The sequence below is a fragment of the Gymnodraco acuticeps genome, unplaced genomic scaffold (assembly GCF_902827175.1).
Source record: "Gymnodraco acuticeps unplaced genomic scaffold, fGymAcu1.1, whole genome shotgun sequence".
In the NCBI taxonomy this organism is placed as follows: Eukaryota; Metazoa; Chordata; class Actinopteri; order Perciformes; family Bathydraconidae; genus Gymnodraco; species Gymnodraco acuticeps.
The window spans coordinates 415278-430944 of NW_022991934.1; the positions used below are offsets into that span (position 1 = coordinate 415278).

The following is a 15667-nucleotide window of genomic DNA, read 5'->3' on the forward strand; positions in this document are numbered from 1 at the left end:
TCTAAACACAGAATACCACGACACACTGCTAACCAGTGAGATCGCACAGAACCCTACAGAATATACTGCTAAGCAGTCTAACGAGGCACAGAAAATACACTGCTACGCAGTCTAACAGAATCACAGGAGGAAGGCTTTGTCTCAAGTAGAGGGTTGAGGCATCTGTCACAAAATACAGGGCCTCCAGACGGATGTTCGTGCCCAGCCTTTATCCTCCTCCCCCGGATGACGTGGCAGCAGCGGGCAGGGCTTGAGTGACGTCTGTCCAATCCCCGCGAATGTTGCGAGGTCGGGACGGCCACTGACAGCATCGGAAGGCACAGCTCATTTGCATACACACAACGTTAAAGGCACAAGGTAGCAGCGGCTGTAACAGTATGCCTACTCTGGAGAACAGATGAACAAGACAATTTGCTACCTGTTTGGCTTTGATGGACCTGAGAGGGAAGGCTTCTGGATAGCGGGTGGCATAGTCACATACAACAAGAATGTAACGGTGTCCTGAGGAGCTTTTCTCTAAAGGTCCTAATATGTCCATGGCTATCCTCTCAAAAGGTGTGTCTATTATAGGCAACGGCTGAAGTTTTGCATGGGCTACTCCCTTTGATGAGGTAAGTTGACAGGTTTCACAAGACCTACAGAACTGAGAGACTTGCGTATACATCCCTGGCCAACCAAACCTACTTCCAATCCTGTGCAAAGTCTTTGAAAAGCCATGGAATTGAATGGCCTAACTCCATCACTCTGGTTCTGAATTGCTTTGGCAGAGCTAAAACCTCAGTATTTCCCTTGCGCTGATAGAGGATGCCCTGCTTAACTATGTAGGTGGCCTCCTCCAGATAGCTATGGTTATCTTGCTTAACCCCCTCAACCTCTGTTACTTTCCCAAACCAATGCGTCAGTGTAGCATCCAGTTTCTGTACTGCCCCTATATCTGGGGGGAAAAGTCAAAGTCTAGCACATCTGGTAATTCTGAAGGTTCTTGTGACCCTTTCCTCCAGAGTACCCCTCAGTTTTTCCCTTTCCTTCTCTGCGCTCTAGTCTTTGGCGGTTTACCTGGACTTGTCTCCCAGTCCACCCTATAAAAAGGCAATCTCAGCGAGTTTCTGCGCTCTAGTGGTAACATTACAAGGCTTGACTGGCTGTAGAACTGGTTTCACCTCATCTTGGCTAAGTGGCTCCCTGACCATTGCCCCAAGGCTCTCAACCTCACATCTTTCCCTGTCAGACTTGCAACCTGGCTTGTGCACTAGGTCATAAAGTGTAGGGAGATCATTACCAAAAATGACTGGGTATGGCAATGTTGGGGCTAATGCTACAGGCAACAGAAAGGTTTGGCCTCCTACAGTTAGATAGACCTCTGCTGTGGGGTAAACATGTTGATCACCATGAATGCAACTTATGGTTGAAGTATCCTGACTTTTCCCTAGTGACCAAACTGGACAAAACAACTGACTGAAAACATGCTGTATCCAGCAAAGCTTCTACCCGCTGCCCATTGATCAAGACTGGTACTTTCCTGCCTTTTCCACCTAATCTTGGACTAAAGGACTGGCTTACCTAAAGCCAGTTGAGTAGCACTTGAAATGTTTGGCTCTATGAAACCTGATGTACTTATATGATTCTGTTTTCTTCAAGGTTGTGTCTTCCTGGTCGAATGTACTTATTGTAAGTCGCTTTGGACAAAAGCGTCAGCTAAATGTAATGTAATCTCTCGACCCTGTCTGACCTAGGAACTGCACACAGGAGAGATGGCTTGGTGTGGGCTTGAACTGGGCAATATGGCTTGGTGTGACCTAGAGCATTGTAATGATGGCACCTAATTTCTTTTTTTATCGGCCTTTGAGCTTGGTTTGGGCCTCGGTTGTTCTCCCAACTGTGTGTGGCATCCCGGCTCTCTTTCCTGGCTGATGTGAAAACCTCTCTTATCCAGATTTCTAGCTCAGGATGGAGTATCCTCAGGAACTGCTCCAGGATAATGGTCTCGGTTATTTCTTCCACCGTCGATTTTCCTGGCTTTACCTATTTGACGAAGAGATCCTTCAGACGAACATACAGCTCTTGTGGAGTCTCGCCAGACTCGATCTTCAGGGACCGGAATCGTCTTCTGTAAGTATCCGGTGTGATTTCAAACTTTGACAAAATTGCTGCTTTAACTTTTCCATAATTGTCAGTCTTTCATGTCCATCATCACATAGGCACTACGAGCTTTACCGGTGAGCAAGGGAACAAGGCGCACCGCCCATCCATCTCTTGGCCAGCGGCAGACATATGCTATTCTCTCAAAAGTTGTCAGGAACTGTTCAATGTCATCCTCTGGCGATAACGGCAGCAATTTGGGTTCCCTATGGGCCAAGGGTTCCCTCTGTTGTTGGAGGCTGTGTCTCCTCTGGTTGAACATCTCATCGTCACCACCAGCAGGACCCTCATAATCCCTGTCCTGATACTCACTTCTTTCGTGAAACTGGCTGTTGTCCTGAGTATCATCTTCTTGTCTCCGTTCTTGTGCTATCCTGGATACTTGCTGCTGTATCTCAGTACACTGCTGCTGCATGCTTCTCCAAAGGCACTCCTGAATTGAGGACGCCTTCTCTGCTTGTTCATCTTTAGCCGCTTGAACACGAACTAGCGTCGTCTCCAACCCTGCTAGCTCCTCCAGCTTCCCTCGGTTTTGGACTCCGCTGTGCTGCCTGGCTCAACTGACGAGGCGGCTCTCCCCTCTTGGTCCTCCTTATCATCTTTTTTCCCACCTCTCGGCATCCTTTCACTGTAGTGTGGGGCCCACTTCTGACACCATTTGTGAGACAGCGACCCTTTTAGCGGCTGGATTTCCAGTGAAAGAACCAAACACGAGAGGAGGTAGAGTTGCACACCATAGTGTCTTTATTTCACAACCACCATAAAGAACAGCCAGCCAGCCAGCATGGAGGTGTTCACCACTTTCCTCCGACTGAAGACTGGCTCTTTATAGAGGATCTTATTGGGAGAAATCATTCACAGGTGAGCCATTATAAATAAACATGTCATCATATTTGGTATAACGATAATCTATAATATTCTGTGCATGTATGATCAGTGGTTTATAGCCCAGGCTGTTATTTAACCCCAAAACCCACATTATAATCGACCATAATATATAGAAATACATTCCCCAACTACAACAGAAACTCCTACCGCCCATCCCGCCACTTGGTTCGTCCCGGAACCTTCTTTTGTCAGTGTTTGTTTCCCCCCGAGGACCTTTTGGCCAAACACACTGGAGCGGACACAGGACGAAACAGCATGGGTAAGCGATGGACGTAACCTTTACACAGTGTTCACTAGTGATGGCAAAATGAAGCTTGAATGAAGCATCGAACCACTTGGAAAATTGGTGTCGGAAATAGGTTAATTTCTCGAAGCTTCAGCGACCTCTCCTGGCGAAGTGCAAGGCTGCAGTGGGTTTAACGTATCTTTGCCTTGAATAATATTCGATGCAGACACACACACACTAAGACTGAATATCATGTTCTATTTGCAATTAAAAATTGATAATTGTGTGTATTGGGTTATTGAGAAGAGACTAGAGAGTGCTGGACATTTTTTTGGGAGGAGAGGGCCTTTTAACAGTTATTAAAGTTGAAAAGCAATGATTAAAATACATCCATTCCGGGCTTTGAACCAGCGGATACATCGCCGCATTTGGGCCGCCGGCTCTACCCACTGGGTTATCTATTCCTTGAAATATTGAACTGTTTTTATATTACTGATAATTGTCTTTTTGTTCACAACTTCTCCACATTTCAAAGTGTTTCCAGAGCCAGAACGACCTATCTTTCTTCCTGGCTTGCTCTATAATGATACTAAAATTAAAATGCAATACCAACAACAACTCAACAGCAACAACGCAAACTACGACAACAACCGACACATTGCGCATTGTTTAGAGCGGTCATAAAGTGTTGAAGCGCTCAAATTTGAAACTGTTTCAACCTGTCACCTGTCAGAATCGAGACGAGGCAGTGCATTGAATCGCGTGAATGGACCGCGAACCAGTCAAGTGATTAATTCAGGAAATGAAGCAGTTGCTGCTTCGGACGTCACATGTCACGTGATTTGAAGCAGTTGCTGCTTCGGACGTCATATGTCACGTGATTTGAAGCAAGCTTCCAATCACTGCTTCTATGAAATAGGAAGTCCAGGGTTGAAGCTCCGTTCGAAGCTTCAGTGTCAAACTGCCATCACTAGTGTTCACTTCTACAATGAATGCAACTTCATGTCATGACATATACACACTAAAACAGGACATCTGCACACAATGATTAATCTCATCTGCTGTCAATCTTACACAATCATAAACACTCTCGGCGCTCTCGCTTTAACTCCCACACCTTTTTCAGGTGGAGCCGAGGACCGACCAGCATCTGCCAGACGACATTCCAAATAATACGGTTTAATCATTTAACAACTACTACATCAATAAATAGTATAGATTATATAACAATTTGCAAATAGGCCATGTCAAACTGTACTGTGCAAATCATGCTAATAAAGTGCAAACTGTTCACTAAAGTGCTGAGTGACATTATTACTGTGCAAAAGGAAGTCGTTATATAAAGTGAAAACCCACATGTGCAATATTACAAGGCCCCCAAAGCCGTCAGTCCATAGTAACGAAGTTACCTTCGTTACAAAGCATATTAATTACTCGTTATTCTCTACTAATAGTTAATTAAAGACTGTATGTTCGTGTTTCATGTATTTGTGTATGCATATTTGTCTGTTGATGTTGGACATGGAGCTGCTGTGACGCAAGTCAAATTTCAGACTTGATCTGACAATAAAGTAATATCGTATCGTATCGTATCGTATAATTGCTATTTTGCACATCCCTTTCAAGATTTCAAGATTTTCTAAGGTTTATTGACATACCAACTACGGTGTAGTTATGCAATGAATGAAAACTTGGGTCACAGGTTCCTCAACAGTGCATTACAAGACATCTATCAATATGTGTGTATACCTCCAGCATTAAACTGTCAAATTCTGCACATTTCTTATTCTATCTACATACATAGGAGTATAATTAATGTGTATAATATCCAGTGGCGGCCGGCCCATAGGGGCGCTCGGGGCACCGCCCCACCTCTTCCCACATACAAAATAAAAAAAAATATATATTTAAAAATATATTTTTTTATTTTATTTTTATTTTTAATAAACAAGGTAAATATTATATAATTGGTATCAGTAAAATGTATAATCTACAATAAAATCTCGTTTAAAATTGTGTTACGACGATGTCCAAAGTTACTGATAAGTCACATGTTTCCTGCCTGGCCTTGCCCATTACCTTTATATATACAGTCTATGGTCATTACCCTCTCTCGTCTGGGCGGTAAGAAAGGAGCCCTCAACCAGTGCAGCAGCAGCCACTAGCAGCTGACTGTTGTTATCTGTAAACTATGATGCCGAAACATAATTTCAGCCAATCAGCGTCGTCAAATCTGATGATCACCGGGCGCCAATGTTAGCGCCCGGTCCAGTCTGTGAGTAGTTTGGACACTAGTGACTCGTATCCGGTGGGGTGACACAGTACGGCAGTAGTTGATGAGGATGGCTTCATGTGCAGGTGGAGTCTCCGGACCTCGGTCCCCGCCCAATTCCGTTCAAGAGCTAATCTCCAAACCTTTCGAAAGGAGAAGTTTGTGAGATAAACTGTTGCTTAAAGACCTTGGACCGGACCAACCCGATTTGTATATATCGCAGCAAGCTCGTGAAAAAGACAAAACGTATCAACGAGGCTTCTCACGTAGCTGGTACACCAGAAAGGCATGGCTAGCTGGATGCAAACAGGTAAATGCTGTCTTTTGTTTTCCATGCTTGCTCTTCAAACAGCCGGGGACAGATACGATCTGTTCAGAAACTAGACAAAAGTTAAACAAGTACAAACCACAGACTGTCTGTGTCATGGAGAATACAGTCGCTGGTTTATTTATGTCTGTATAGGCCGTTGTTGTGAGTGTGGACGGTCGGAGCATATATAACGTTAGCTTAGCCAAGCTCCATTTAGATAACACGCATTTTAAAAGGGTTTTTCGGTCTGCAGACTTGTCAAAGCATTAATTCATGGTTTTTACTAACCGGTATCAGCATGTTGTTACTTCGGCATCATTTTGAAACGTGTATTACAATTAAATCACGGTAAAACATGTTCATCTTGTTGTAGTTGTAGCCCCCTTGCCAGCGATTCTCTCTCTAGTTTAGCATACTCCGCCCGACTCAGCCTGGTTGTTCCCTAGAACCACGATTTTATGGGGCCAGAAAAACTGTGAATTAGGACCCGCTAGCCGGTACTAGGCCAAGTGCAAACGCAACCAAAAACGGGCCCCGCACGGCTCGGCACGCTTAAAGCGAGCTCCGCGCTGCAGTGGAAACGCGCCATTACATCACCAGAAGTCCTAATTTAAGGGGTCATTTCTCCCCAAAACATTTTTTTACTCACTATATCAACAGCCCCACCAAAAATATTTTCCACCAGCCGCCACTGATAATATCAGTTAAAATAAGTGCTTCAACATAGTTAACATTGCAGGAAAGCAATATATTAGACGTTAAGTACTTTGTCAGGCTTAATATTTATCTGTAGATAGATACCCCCAAAGCTTTTTTCTTATTTGAAAGAGGACCTTAACCTAAAGTATTCTTTAATGTTTAAATAAAGGTGAATTAGTTTCTGTTTTGCACATCCTCATATTAATATCTTTGGACGTCCTGCACTAAACTGTTTTAGTGTAGAGATCACTTACAGTATCTTCTATATTTCTTTCATTGACCTTCTACTTTCCCCCTATTTTGTATGTACTCTTAAAGGAGGGGTAGGTAATTTGAGAAACCAGCTCAAGTGCGCTAGAATTTGAAAATGCACAGCCGGAAAAAATCTGCCACTTCCTTACAGAGCCCCTCCTCCAACACACACATGACCAATGAGGGCACGAGATAAGTTTGTGCACAGATGGAAGGCTGACAGGCAGGTAGGCCATCCAGTTACTTTAGCCGGGCCGGCTCAAATGATTGGTCGTGCTTTTTACAGCACTACAGCTTCCACTGATGAAATGTTTTTATGGATGTTTTGTCAAAGCACTTCAGATATTCATTGCTATCGGGATGTTAAGAGCATTCCATGGAATATAACAAAAAGTGTATCTCGAGCCGGTTTCTCAAACTTACCTACCCCATCTTTAATATGTGTATGTTTTCATCAAATATAACATATTCAACAAAACATGCAACAAAGATTAGCAACACAACCTTACCTGCATTGCAATGACTCTAAACGTGTAATAACAGGTTAAGTGGTGCAGGTTAAAAAACGGTCAAGTGTACAGTGTTAACACAATAAATGATACTGCTGTTACCGGTTTAGTTTATGACGGATGTATTTTGTTATCAACACATATATTACATTACATTGCATTTAGCTGACGCTTTTATCCAAAGCGACTTACAATAAGTGCGTTCGACCAACAAAATACAAACTTGAAGAAAACAGAATCATATAAGTACATCAGGTTTCATAGAGCAAAAATATTTCAAGTGCTACTCAAACTGGCTTTAGGTAAGCCAGTCCTTTATTAGTATATAAGTGCTTTGTTAATAGTTCTATTGCTCGAAGTGGAGTCGAAAGAGATGAGTTTTCAGTCTGCGTCGGAAGGTGTGTAAGCTTTCTGCAGTGCAGTCTTGTCAAGGTTGAGCTTGAGGTGATGAGCAGACATCCACTGAGAGATGTCAGCTAGACAAGCAGAGATGCGTGCGACGACCTGGGTCTCTGAGCGGGGAAAGGACAGAATTAATTGGGTGTCGTCAGCGTAGCAGTGGTATGAAAAACCATGCGGGCTAATGACAGATCCGAGCGAGTTTGTGTACAAGGAGAAGAGGAGGGGACCAAGAACAGAGCCCTGAGGGACCCCTGTAGTTAATTGACAAGGGTCGGACTCCAACCCTCTCCAAGTAACCGTGTAGGTGCGGTCTTTGAGGTATGAGGTGATGAGAGAAAGTGCAGAGCCTGAAACTCCGTTCTTGGAGAGTGCGAAGGAGGTTCTGATGATTCACCGTGTGATGACAGAGGAGAGGGAGGCTGCTTTAGCAGTGTGCAGTTCCTCAGTGACAGCAAGGAGGGCAGTTTCTGTGGAGTGACCTGCCTTGAAACCAGACTGGTGCGGATCCAGAAGGTTGTTCTGATGGAGATAACAGGAGAGTTGTTTAAAGACAGCACGTTCAAGTGTTTTAGACAGGAACGGGAGTAGAGAGACAGGCCTGTAGTTTATAACATCAGACGGGTTGAGAGTGGGTTTCTTTAGGAGAGGGTTTACTCTTGCCTCCTTGAGATATTACATGTAATATTACATTACACATATATTATACAAATGTAAAGCGTCTTTGGGTTCAAGAAAGCGCTATAGAAAAATAAATGTATTATTATATATTGTTTTGATATTTGTAACACCAAACTGACAGAAAAGATGGTCTTAAGTGGTCTAGTTAATAAAACATGATAATATCAAACATAATATTACTATTCACTTTATTGTGAAATTAAAACAGAACGGTAAAGAAAAATACAGTTTCCGGTGTCCATGTGAGGCCCAATCTCTCTCGATAAATAAAGAACTACGGCAGATGTTTAATATGTAAGCAGCCGAACCATTTATTACAATGCATTTATGTGATGACTTTCAAAGAGTAAAGAAAGCACTTGCGGAATAAAGTACGATTTGATCTTTTACGAAACATGTTTTCATATGGAATAACCTAGGGGCGCTGCCACTCCAACATCCAATCACAGAGCTTGAGGACTAATCACGGGGTTTGTCAAGCAAAGCAGACTGGTCCCAAACGATTGCTGAGGATTATGGGTAGTGTAGTGTCTTCGGCCAACCTAAACAATTAGTTTCTCCGAAACGAAGGGGAAAAACACAAAAGCATTGTACACAATTTAAACCAATCAATGTTGTGTAATTAACAGGGATAATCTGGTGTTTTTGAGTTGATGAGTAATGCAGTTATCACTGTAGAATCAATTGACATTAGAGAGAATACTTACGTCTTCCGGGTGTAAAATTCACTAAAGCAACTACAGTATAATGTGTCCAGAAAATAAATGCCAGCAAGATTGTTCGAATTAATAGCAGCCCTGTGTGTGGTTTTGCACATTGTAGGAAAGCAAGACGATAAATGGCAAATATATGTAGAAAATAAACATATTTGAGTTACATCTAAAACAAACGTAGGCCTAATGTGGGAGAAAATACTTTTCTAGCTAAACGTAATTTTGAGGAGACAGGGTTGTTTCAGTCTAAACAAAGCATATTCAGCCTTTTTATTACATATCTCGTTTATTTTAAATTTGCATTTGCAAATGTCATAAAACAAACTGTCAGAATGATGTCTGGCCAGTTATTTTTCCTTTTCGCCTAATTCTGCTTCCAACCTCTTAATGGTATCAGCATGTTCCCTTTTCCTGCTAGTTCTTTGTTAAATACTTCATCATGCAGAAGGGAGGTATTCATTCCCCATGTACCTCGTCTCAATCTATCTGAGTGTATGTTTATACAGAGTTCAACAGGTGCATGGTCTGACAGGGACATAGCATTAATATTGCTATCAATGACAGCATTGATCAGGTTTCGGATATCAAAATAATGTCTATTAGTGAGTAGGATTTGTGACAATGGGAGTAAAATGAATATTCCCGTTCCCTCGGGTTAACCAATCGCCATACTTCGATGTACAGACCAATGTATTTTATCAGCGGGTGAATGGCAGCTCTATCTGTAGGAGTCGATGTTCAGGTTCCTGAAAATCTGCTTTTATCAAGAACACCATCCAGAACCTGATTGAAATCTCCTGCCAAAATGTGCATTTCCCAATATGCTATTGACCTCATGAAAAAAAGATGGGTCTTCCTTATTGGGGCCGTAGATATTGCAGAGGGTTAGTTGTATGATGTGGTTTCAAGACATATCATTCTTCCGTTGTCATCCTTAGATTCCTATACCACCGAGAGGTTCAGCCTCTTCTGTACCAGAATAAGAACTACATTTTTCTTACTGGAAAAGGAACTATGAAAAACGTCCCCTTCCCAGTCTCTTTTAAATTGTTTAGCCTCATCATCCTTAAGATGTGTTTCTTGAATGAATGCTAAGTCGGCTTGTTTGTGTTTAAGATATAAAAGCACCTTCTTCCGTTTCACTGGATTCTCACAACCATTAATATTCCAGGACACTACCTTAACATAGGAATTATTTGCCATTCATGTAACAGTGAAATACAAATGATATATATATATATGTCGTATAACAGCCATCCCCTTTTATCTGACCTTCTTGTACCAATATGATATTCAAAAGCTTGTGTACCATTACTGAGTATAATGAAAACGTGAACAAACTGGTCAACATAAACCGCCCCATGAGCTTCTCGCTGTAGAGTGAAAATGGAACGCACGTGCTATTTGTTGTTTGTTTATATCACGCAGTCTGTTCTTCTTCTCTCGGTTATCACGCAGTATGTCTTCCGGTTGTTGCCTCTTTTGAATGACGAATACACACTACCGCCACCTGCTGGTAAGGAGAGTTATTGCCACTCACGCATGCGCAGTTCGTACGTGCTTCTTGGCCGTCGGCTGAAGTCTTTGCGGTGTCTTCCAGTGCGACACACGGCCAAGACGCAGAGACACGAGGCGACACAACAGTCGGGTGTCCGTCTATGTCAGTTCTTTGGTGTCAGCTTGGTGTGCCTTTACATGTAAATGGTCTTAGATTTCGTGAAGTTTGCTGACGACATGACCGTCATCGGCCTGATCACCGACGGCGTACAGAGAGGAGGTCGAAAACCTGACATCTTGGTGACAGGATAACAACCTCCATCTCAACGTCAGCAAACCAAGGAGCTGATTGTGGATTACAGGAAGCAGCAGAGAGAGGGACACGCCCCCATCACCATCAATGGGACTACGGTGGAGAGAGTCAGCAGCTTCAGGTTCCTCGGTGTCCACATCACTGAGGACCTGACATGGACTCTTCACTGAGGACCTGACATGGACTCTTCACTGAGGACCTGACATGGACTCTTCACTGAGGACCTGACATGGACTCATCACTGAGGACCTGACATGGACTCATCACTGAGGACCTGACATGGACTCATCACTGAGGACCTGACATGGACTCATCACTGAGGACCTGACATGGACTCTTCACTGAGGACCTGACATGGACTCTTCACTGAGGACCTGACATGGACTCTTCACTGAGGACCTGACCAAAATAGCTAGACAGCGGCTCTTTAAAAAAGGGTTAACCCTAACCCTAACCCTAAAAAAATGTTATTGAACATGTTAGAAACAAAACAAACAATAATAATAATTCAAGGTTCAAGGTATAACAAAAATGTATTCTCAAAGGTTCTATCATGTTCAAAAGGTAAATAATAAATAACTTTTACAACAACAAGCAACAAGCAAGCATCACTTCACCGGTCCTGCTCAGAACCATTCAGGATTTGTTTTCTAAATAAGAGTTTTAGTTTGGAAGTCATATTAGCGAAGCCTTCGTTCAACACTGCTGGGTAAATGATACTTACCCGGAGAAGGGGGGCTCCGACTCCAATACCAACACTGAGCTATAGAGTGCCCCGAAGTACCAGGCCGACACTCATATCCGAGGCATCAATTCATGTTACTCACCCAGCAAATGAGTCACAAACTGACCCGTAACCTGGCGTCAGTAGGGAGGACCGGGGGGCTGGGGAAGAAGATAGAGAGTTGATCCATACCGGGTGTAAAGCAAAGAAAGGGTCCGACAATAGTGACTAGTGAGGTGGCCGAGAGTCTGTCATCTCTCGGTCCTATCCTCCGGACAACGCGGTAACCAGAACTTGGTCAAAATGAGCAAAAAGTGAAAAAATAATTTCAAATTCATCCATACAAAAATGCATGAAAATGAAAAAAAGTATCCGAAAATAGTGACTTGTAACCCGGGTAGAGAGTCTGTCATCTCTCGGTCCTATCCTCCAGACCAGTGGTTCCCAAACTTTTTGTGCCCAAGGCACACCAAAGGACAAGTAAAAATCTCAAGGCACACCTATTGTGCAAAATAGCCCTTATAACACGTGTTATCACTCATATCATGTACAATATCTGTAAATGTGCATAATTATTTACTAATGCCAAATAAAATGTGACAAAGACAACTATATTACTCATGAAATATTTATTAACGAAATATCTCAGAAATTAATTTGAAACTTTATCAAATTAGGCTTCATCAAAGCAGCAACACACTCATTTAAACCAGACAGGTCACACAATAAAAAATGAGGCAAAGGAAACTCAGCAGAAATTCAGCACAGAGAACTGTCAATGCAAGGAAGCTGCATTGTCCATGGTCCTGAACTACAAATTATAAATGTAACATTTCAGCAATCAGCATTGAAACATGTGCTATTGTAAATATTTTTGCCGACTTACAAATTAGTGAGATACATGTGCCTGTCGGGGCGCGCAGATTTTTTTAATCCTTGATGGCACTGAGGAGAGGGCCACTCGCAAGTCCTGTTCAACAGAGAGCCGTGACCTCCTGTTGTTCTTCATGTAAATCAGAGTAGAGAACGCCAACTCCAGAGATGGGGTCGTTACTAAAAAAAATGTAATATATTACACTACTTCGTTACTATCTACATAAAGTAACTCGTTATTTTACTCGCCGAGCACGTACGAACTGCACATGCGTGAGTGGCAATAACTCTCCTTACCAGCAGGCGGCGGTAGTGTGTGTATTTGTCATTCAAAACAGGCAACAACCGGAAGACAGAGAAGAAGAACAGACTGCGTGATATAAACAAACAACAAATAGCCTGTGCGTTAGCTTCACCTTAGCATGTGTTCTTTGCAGGTGTTTGTTGAGGTTTGACGTGGTGTTTACAACAGTGGATAACAGCTTCTGACCTGGACACAGTTTGCACCTCACCGTCACATTCCTGTCTATTCTTCGGACGAACTCCAAATAATGGGCATACCTTCACCCCTCGAGAGTTATCGCTGACTCAGCCATGTTTATGCAGCACTGCACGTGGAGATGTGGACGCACAAGTCGCGCAGATTGCGTACATATAAAGTTACAAAGTACTGATATAGTAAATTAAAAAATAATTATTTTTGTGTAGTTGTATATTGCAATAATAACGTATGGTTGTCACAAAATCCCACGGCACACCCGGACTTGCCTCACGGCACACCAGTGTGCCGCGGCACACCGTTTGGGAACCACTGCTCCAGACAACATGGTAACCAGAACTTGGTCAAAATGAGCAAAAAGTGAAAAACAAAATTCAAATCCATCCATACAAAAATGCATGAAAATGAAAAAAAGTATCCGAAAATAGTGACTTGTAAGCCGGGTAGAGAGTCTGTCATCTCTCGGTCCTACGGCCCGTACACACAGCAGCTTTTGGCGATTTGTCCACCGCTTCCAGCGCGTCTCCGCCCATTGACTTTGAATGGGGATGACGTCACTTTCCCTCGCTTGTCGCCGAACTGCATTGTGGGGGGGTGAGGCGAAGATTTCCAGGATGTTCAGGATTCCAAAGTTGAACAATGTTCAACTTTTGAGGCTGAGCTGGAAGCGACAGCCAATCAGATCCGTTTATGCAAATCTGACAGTTCAAGCGCTAGCCAATCAAACCGCGTGCAAGCTGGGAGAACGAGACCCGCAGTTCATTTCTATATTCCACAAAAATGGAGGAGAACTTAGTTATTGCGGTAGCAAATCACCCGGTTCTTTATGACCAGTCCCTATTTACTTACCGGGATACAAACCGGAGGAACCAGGCATGGAGGGAGGTGGCAGAGGCAGTGGGTGAAACTGGTAGGTTTTCGCTTGTTTGGGAGTTTTATATCCAGTTTACTTCGTTGCTAGTTTACTTCGTTGCTAGCAAGCATAGACAGTATCATTAGCCAGCATGGAATGTAGCATAAAATAGCACCATAAACATTAATCTCATAAATGTTCAAAATGTTAAAAAAATAAATGTTCATCATAGCCCTTCCTATTTGACAATAGTGTAGAAGAACCGGGTTTTTTTGCTTTGTATGTCGGGGGCGGGATATTCATGTGATTGGTTGTTGGTCGCGAAATCCCCAAGCTGTCAGACACGCCCAGCTCCAGGATTTTCAAGATTTGGTCAAAACTGCTGTGTGGACACACCGTTATCCTCCAGACAACATGGTAACCAGAACTTGGTCAAAATGAGCAAAAAGTGAAAACAAAATTCAAATCCATCCATACAAAAATGCATGAAAATGAAAAAAAGTATCCGAAAATAGTGACTTGTAACCCGGGTAGAGTCCCCTCACAACTCCCCTTGCATTCCTCCAGAGTCAGAAAAAGTCTGAGTCAACTTTTTGGAGAACCATAAGAAAGGGCTAAAAGTGATAAAATGTATCCGAAAATAGTGCCTCTTAATGCGGGTACTGTCAATTCCCCCATTCATCCACAGTCAGAAATAAGTCTGAGTTAACTTTTTGGAGAACCATGAAAAAGGGGTGAAAGTGAGAAAATGTATCCGAAAATAGTGCATCATAATGCGGGTAGAGTCCCCTCAAACTCCCCTTACATTCATCCAGAGACCAGTTTGCAAACCTAAAGTTTGGTAAACACCAGGCTGGGGGGTCTCCAGGCAACAAATTCATCCAAGCCAGAGTGCACATGGAGCGGATACATTCCTCCATGAAATGAGACAGCCGTTTTTTTTCTGAGTCCTCTCAAAAACCGGGTTTCCAATTTCAGACACTTAGTCTGAAATTGATGAATTAATTTTTTTGATGGAGAAGGGGAGGCTTGGTTTCCCCTCTCCGTTGTAAGTTGCAACGGAGAAGTAGAAAAGGATCCGGGGCTTCGGCCCGAAGCGCCGGCAGGTTGAGCTTTTTTGAGCCACTTCTCCGTTGGCAGTTGTTTTTTCGAGAATTTTTTTAAACTTCATTTTTCATTATTTTAAGATATAATTGACCGTTTTCTTTACTTTGTTCTTGTTTCCACGGGTGGGGGCGCCTGGAAGGCCACCTATGAGCTCCCACATTCGGCCTGGAACCTCCAGGATTTGTGAGCTAAGCTCCATAAACGGACCAAGTCACCCAGAAATGTCACTTTTCTAGCCCAAAAATATATAATACAAATACATTTAAATAGTAAAAGGTACAATTGTGCTCCGCATTACCCGGGATTTGATTTAAGCCCCATGATAGTGATTAAAAATCCTTTTCGTGGAAAAAAGTGTTAAAACGCCTGATTAAAGCATATGCAGGACCAACACATCCTCACTCCCAGGTCGGCCTATGTTGACGTTATGTCAAGTCCCCTGTCGGCTTTTTCCAACGCAAGGGGGGGGGCCTTAGCGTCCATTTTCAACGCAAGGGGGGGGGCCCTTAGCGTCCATTTTCAGCTTTCCGGGATGTCCATATGCTTCTATGGACGCTCATGGAAGCACGGCATTCGTTTGTGTCGGCTGCCCTTAAAGGCAATGTGAGCGTCCATTCCCATTGGATAACGGAGAATTGTACACCCGGAAGTAAGTATTCCCCTTACTGTCGATTGATTTTACAGTGATATCTGCACTACTCATCAACTAAAAA

General features: G+C 43.0%; 1 long non-coding RNA gene across 1 annotated transcript; it reads left to right on the plus strand.

Moving 5' to 3' along the window:
- Positions 1-3180: 3180 nt before the first annotated feature.
- On the plus strand, positions 3181-4544 carry LOC117535745. Its single transcript, XR_004567455.1, has 2 exons — positions 3181-3286; positions 4380-4544. It is a non-coding gene; the product is annotated as an uncharacterized LOC117535745 (long non-coding RNA).
- The last annotated feature ends 11123 nt before the right edge of the window (positions 4545-15667 follow it).